We start from the raw sequence: 6,978 nt of genomic DNA on the forward strand, positions 1-6,978 counted from the left end.
TTCTGAGCTCTCTATTCTGTTCCATTGATTTATGTGTCTGTTTTTAATGCCACCATACTGTTTTAATTATTATAGCTTTGTAATATAGTTTGAAATAAGGGCACATAATGCCTGCAGCTTTGTTCTTTCTCAAGATTGCTGTGGCTATTCAGAACCTTTCATAGTTCAAAATTTTTTTTTTGTTTGTTTTATTACTGTGAAAAATGTCATTGGGATTTTGATCGGTATTGCATTGAGTCTGTATATTGTTTGGGGTAGCATGGACACTGTAATATTAATTCTTCCAATCCATGAGCACAGAATATCTTTCCATTTATTTGTGTCTTCTTCAATTTCTTTCATTAATTTCTTGTAGTTTTCACTGCACAGGTCTTTCACCTTCTTGGTTAAATTTATTCCTAGGTAAAAACAAAAATCTTTTAAAAAGAAAAAGAAAAAAACTTATTCCTAGGTATTTTATTTTATTTTATTTTATTTTATTTTATTTTATTTTATTTTATTTTTCTTGCGGTACACAGGCCTCTCACTGTTGTGGCCTCTCCCATTGCGGAGCACAGGCTCCGGACGCGCAGGCTCAGCAGCCATGGCTCACGGGCCCAGCCGCTCCGCGGCATGTGGGATCCTCCTGGACCAGGGCACGAACCCGCGTCCCCTGCATCAGCAGGCGGACTCTCAACCACTGCGCCACCAGGGAAGCCCTATTTTATTATTTTTGATGCAATTGTAAATGGGACTGTATTCTTAATTTCTCTCTCTGATAGTTCATTATGCAACCGACTTTTGTGTGTTGATTTTGTATCTTGCAACTTTGCTGAATTTGTTTATTCTAACAGTTTGTTGATGGAGTCTTTACAGTTTTCCATATATAATATCATGTCATCTTCAAACAGTGACAGTTTTACTTCTTCCTTTCCAATAGAGATGCCTTTTACTTCTTTTTCTTGCCTAACTGCTCTGGCTAGAACTTCCAGTACTATGTTAAATAGAAGTGGCAAAAGTAGGCATCACTCTCTTGTTCCTAATCTTAGCTGTGGGCTTGTCACTTATGGCCTTTTCCTAGATTTCATAATTAACATTTTACTATGATTTTCTTTATCAGATAACCAGCTATCCAACTCTCTATTCATCCATCAATTCACTTATTTTTATACATATTTCCATTTAAAAATTGATATAATGAAAGCTTCTGAGGGGATGTGTATGATATAATCAATTTGCATCTTCAAAGGCTCACTCTGTCAGCTGAGTGAAACACAAATGAGAGGAGGGTAAACGTGAAGTAAGGAACACAGCTAAGAAGCTCTGCAAAACTGTCCAGAGATGTGCAGGGGCTCTGGAGTTGGAGAGACTGCTCTCACTTTTTAGCTGTCACCTTGGGCAAGTCACTTAACCTCAATTTCCTCATCTATAAAAATGGCTTGATTACTATGCTTACCTAATAGGGTTGGCATAAGGATTATATAAAATTAATGCATGTAAAATACTTAGTACAGTCTCTGTGCTCATGATGGTTAGCTCCAATAAGTAAAACAGTAATAATTAAAAAACAAATCACAGGCTCCTCTCTTCCCAGCCAACCACCAGCCCATTTGCCCCTCTACTTCCCATCCTATAGCCATGTTGCTTCTTTCATTCTTTTCCAGTAGATTCTATGGTTCACAGTCTTGTTAATACCCTGAACTTCCCTGCCCTGCCCATTCTGTCTTTTCATCACACTCCTTTGGCAAAATTGAGCCTAGACGACCTCAACTATCTCCCTATTTTCTGTGTGCTGGACATGAGAGTCATCAAACAGGTCAGGGCAGACTGGCTCTCTCTAAGTGTCTGAGCACCCACCTGGAATGGGCTATCTGGCTAAATGGATCCTGAGATGTTTATCTCATAACTTCCTCTCAACCCCCTCTTCGACTCTTTCATATTTTCTCCACTCTTCTTCAACTCAGACCCTCTCCATCACTCACATACCTTCCTCCTCTTTTCAGTATATCATCTCACTTCCTAATTGACAAGGGAAACAGAAGCCAGCAGAGAGGAACTTCTTCAGCTCTCTCAACATAACAAAGGCTCCCACGTCCGCACACTGCTTTACCTCTCTGTAAAACAGGGAGCTGTCCCTTGTGTGGCAAAGGCCAACCACTCCACCTGGGCTTTAGATTCCACTCTCTGGACTTTTCCAGAAGCCTTCGGAGACGATAATCCCTTCTCTGGCTTCTGTTCCACTGGATCTTCACTTACACTTTTCAACAGGCCCAAATCACTCCCATTTTCAATAAAACCTGGTGTGTAAAAGAATATCCTTATTCTTTGGAAATACCACTCAAATATTTAGTGTTAGGGAGACATGATGTCTGCAGTATATATATATATATATATATATATATATATATATATATATATATATATATATATATATATATGAGAGAGAATGATAAAGTAAATGGGGCAAGTGTAGACAATTGATGAATCTGTAAAATGTTATTTGGGAGTTCCTTGTACTAGTCTTGCAATTTTTTGAAGGTATAAAATTATATCAATATGAAAATTGTCAAGAAAGAAAAGCAAAACGAAAACCTTTGACACCTGCCTTCCTCACAGCCAATCTCCTCTCACTTCCACAGACTTCTCAAGAGTCTAGAATTGGCTCATTTTCTCATCTCCACCAACTCAATCACTCCACCATAACTTCTAGAAATTCCTTCTTCTGACACTCTTTCTTTACTTTTCAGGAAGCCACTCACCCAGCTGACATCCCAGCTAGGCCTGTTCCTTCCTGCCTCCTCTGTGGCTCATCTTCCATCTCCAACTGGACTTCCTCAAGGATATCCCAAGGCTTTCTCCTCTTCTTTCCTCCTCTGAAACATTAATTACCACCCAGAAACTTCTAGCCTGGTTCCCCCAACCTCTGACCCCACTTCTATCTTTCCATCAGGTTTTCCAATAAGCCTTGCTTCTTCCCACTGCACCTGTCCTTCCCTCTTGTGGATAACTATTCTAAACAATGGAAGACGGAACACTTCCCAGTTTACGCAATGAGCCCACTGTTATCCTCACACCAAAACTAGACAGAGACATAACAAGAAAACTATAGACCAGTATCATGAATACAGACACAAAAATCCTTGACAGAATACTAGCAAAATGAACCGAGCAACATATAAAAAGGATTACACTCCCTGACCAAGCAGAACTTATCCCAGAAATGCAAAGTTGCTTTAACATCTGAAAATCAATCAATGTAATACACTATATTAGGATAAGGGACAGAAACAACAACAGACACACACACACAATCAACTGACAAAGTCAAATACCCATTCATGATCAAAACACTCAGCACACTCGGAAAAGAAGGGAACTTCCTCAATCTGATAAAGGGCATTTTTGAAAAAAACCATAGCTAGCATCCTATTTCATGGTGAAAGACTGAATGTTTTCCCCTTAAGCTCAGGAACAATTTAATATTAACTGCTCTCATCACTTCTATACAACATTGTACTGGAGCTAAAAGCTTTAGCTGCACAATTAGGCAAGAAAATGAAATAAAAGGCTTCCAGATTGGAAAGAGAGAAGTAAAACTGTTTCTATTAGCAGAAGACATGATCTTGTGTATAGAAAGTCCCAATGAATCCACTTAAAAAAAAACTACTAGAATAATTAAAGTTAAACAAGGTTGCAGGATACAAGATCAATACAGAAAAATCATTTGTATTTATATACACTAGCAATAAACAACCTAAAAATGAAATTGAAAATATAATTTTGGACTTCCTTGGTGGCACAGTGGTTAAGAATCTGCCTGTCAATGCAGGGAACATGGGATTCAAGCCCTGGTCTGGAAGATCTCACATGCCGCGGAGTAACTAAGCCCATGCACCACAACTACCGAGCATGCGCTCTAGAGCCCACAAGCCACAATTACAGAGCTCACGTGCCGCAACTACTGAAGCCCACGTGGCTAGAGCCCATGCTCCACAACAAGAGAAGGTACAGCAGTGAGAAGCCCGTGCACTGCAACGAAGAGTAGCCCTCGCCTGCTGCAACTAGAGAAAGCCCATGTGCAGCAATGAAGACCCAACACAGCCAAAAATAAATAAATTTTTTAAAAAAGAATGTAATTTCATTTACAATAGCATCAAAAAGAATAAAATACTTAAGTACACATAATGAAAAATATGTAAGTCATGTACACTGAGAACTATTTTAAAATGTTGAAAGAAACTAAAGCTCCAAATGAATGGAAAGACATCCTATGTTCATGGAATTGAACACTTACTATTTTAAAATGGCAATATTGCCCAAATTGGTATATGGATCAATATGGTTCTTACAAAATCTCAGTTGTTTTTTTTTTAAATTTGCAGACATTTGACAAAACTGTTTAAAAGTACATATGGAAATGCAAGGGGTCCATAAAGCCAAACCAATCTTTTTTTTTTTTTTTTTTTTTTTTTTGCGGTCCGCGGTCCTCTCACTGTTGTGGCCTCTCCCGTTGCGGAGCACAGGCTCCGGACACGCAGGCTCAGCGGCCATGGCTCACGGGCCCAGCCACTCCGCAGCATGTGGGATCTTCCCGGACTGGGGCACTAACCCATGTCCCCTGCATCAGCAGGCGGACTCTCAACCACTGCGCCACCAGGGAAGCCCAAGCCAAACCAATCTTGAAAACGAAGAACACAAATTTGGAGTACTCATACTTTCTGATTTCAAAACCAATTATAAGCTGCAATAATCAAGACTGTGTAGTATTGGAATAAAAACAGTCAGTGGAATAAAACTGAGAGTCCAGAAGTAAAATCTTACAGTTATCGACTGAAGTTCCCTAGATGCCAAGACAATTCCGCAGGGCAAGGACAGTCTTTTCAACGCTAAGACAGCTGGATATCCACATACAGAAAGGTAAAATGGCTCAAGTACTTTGGAAAACAGTTTAGCAGTTCCACAAATGGTTGGATCAGGCGATCCCACTCGTAGGTATATGTGCTCAAGAGAAATAAAAACATGTGTCCACTCAAACTGTACACAGATGGTCACAGCAGCTTTATTCATAAGAACCAAAAAGTGGAAACAATCCAAATGTCCATCAACTGATGAATGAACAAATGTGGTATATGAATACAAGGAATATTTTTCTGCAATAAAGGAAGTTCCGATACATGCTACAACAAGAACAAACTTTTAAAACATTATACTTAGTGAAAGAAGCTAGTCAAAAAAGACCACATGCTGTATGCTGCTATTTATATCAAATATGCAAATTGACAAATCTATAGAGACAAAAAAGTAGACTATCAATTGCCTAGGACTGGGAGGCCATAGTGAATAGAGAGTGACTTTTAATGGGTACAAGGTTTTTCTTCGAGATGATGAAAATATTCTAAAATTAGATTGTGGTGATGGATGCACAATTCTGGGGATATATGAAAAACCACTGAATTTTACACTTTAAATGGGAATTTTTTATAATATGTCAATTATGTCTCAAGAAAGTTGTTTTTAAAAAAAAGAAGAACCGAAGCTCATTTAGACACACTGCACGCAAATTCTGGGGCTTCCCCAAGGCGTTCGCTACAGAGGCCGCCCGTGGTGGGGGAGGAGGGGTTTGGGAGCAGGCCAGGGAAAGCAGCCGTAACTTCCCAATTAGGAGAGAACGGCCTGATGCCTTGCGGAGACCCCCTCCCTTCCCCCAATCCGATCCACTCGTGAGTCCGCAGAGAAAACTAGCCCAGAAAAGTCGCCAGGCCCCGATTACACTCACCGCCCCGCAACGGCAGCCGCCTCAAACCGGAAGCGGTGACTCCACGTTTGTTACCGGAAAAGCAGAGTTTGAAAGGAAGTCGCAGGAACCATCTTTGCTGAGGTCAGAAAAGAACAGGGGAAGGCAGTTACGGCCATCTTGACTGAGGGCATTGGCCCCGCCAACACCGCTTTCCACAAATGGCTAGTTCGGGAAATTTCTAGAGGTTTATTGATAAATGTGCTTGGTGGATACTAAAGGGAACAGAGAAATATTTTAAACGTTTAAAAATTCGAACGTCTACATTTAAATAAACATAAAAAGTAGAGTGAAATTAACAAAGAGAATGTTAATATTTCAACATGTTGCATTCAGGTAGCTGTACACAACTGCCAGAACTGCAGGACCACGCAAAAGAGTTAAGGGTTATTGTTCCATTTCATCATCTTCTTGAAAACGTCCTGTACACTCACAGCCTCCTATAGATGTCTACACTGGGATAGAACCCCATAAATCAGGAGTCCTACACTAGCTGAGGTTTGGCCAACTATCTGCCAGATACTTTGAGCTTATGGCAAGCAAGCTGACCGATGTAGTGACCTTTTGAAGACAAATTTTTTTTTAAATAAATTTATTTATTTTTGGCTGCTTTGGGTCTTCATTGCTGTACGTGGTCTTTCTCTAATAAGTTGCAGTGAGCAGGGGCTACTCTTTGTTGCGTTGTGCGGGCTTCTCACTGCAGTGGCTTCTCTTGTTGCGGAGCATGGGCTTTAGGAGTGCAGGCTTCAGTAGTTGTGGTGCACGAGCTTTGTTGCTCCACGGCATGTGGGATCTTCCTGGACCAGGGCTTGAACCTGTGTCCCCTGCATTGGCAGATGGATTCTTTTTTTTTTTTTTTGCGGTACGCGGGCCTCTCACTGTTGTGGCCTCTCCCGTTGCGGAGCACAGGCTCCGGACACGCAGGCTCAGCGGCCATGGCTCATGAGCCCAGCTGCTCCACAGCATGTGGGATCTTCCCGGACCGGGGCACGAACCTGTGTCCCCTGCATCAGCAGGAGGACTCTCAACCACTGTGCCACCAGGGAAGCCCATATTTAGACAAACCTAACAAGGCGACTGTAAATTTCACTTTTGCTTCCAGCTTTATGCTTTGATAATCAGTGTATAAATTTTTTGTTAATATTTACTTATTTATTTATTTGCTGCACAGGGTCTTAGTTGCAGTATGTGGGATCTAGTTCCCC

At 40.8% G+C, this 6,978-nt stretch overlaps 1 protein-coding gene across 10 annotated transcripts in view; it reads right to left on the bottom strand.

Moving 5' to 3' along the window:
* The window catches only part of SHLD1 (shieldin complex subunit 1), a 101,730-nt gene extending 95,935 nt beyond the window's left edge, over positions 1-5,795 (bottom strand). For 8 of the 10 annotated variants that reach the window (XM_082670211.1, XM_082670213.1, XM_082670212.1 and 5 more), the window contains exon 1: positions 5,756-5,795. The gene's annotated coding sequence lies outside the window, so the exon portion shown is untranslated. The remainder of the gene's footprint in view (positions 1-5,755) is intronic. The other 2 variants (XM_082670214.1, XM_082670215.1) reach the window with 2 other exon arrangements.
* Positions 5,796-6,978: the final 1,183 nt, after the last annotated feature.

This window comes from Grampus griseus, assembly GCF_964374135.1.
Source record: "Grampus griseus genome assembly, chromosome: 14".
NCBI lineage: Eukaryota > Metazoa > Chordata > Mammalia > Artiodactyla > Delphinidae > Grampus > Grampus griseus.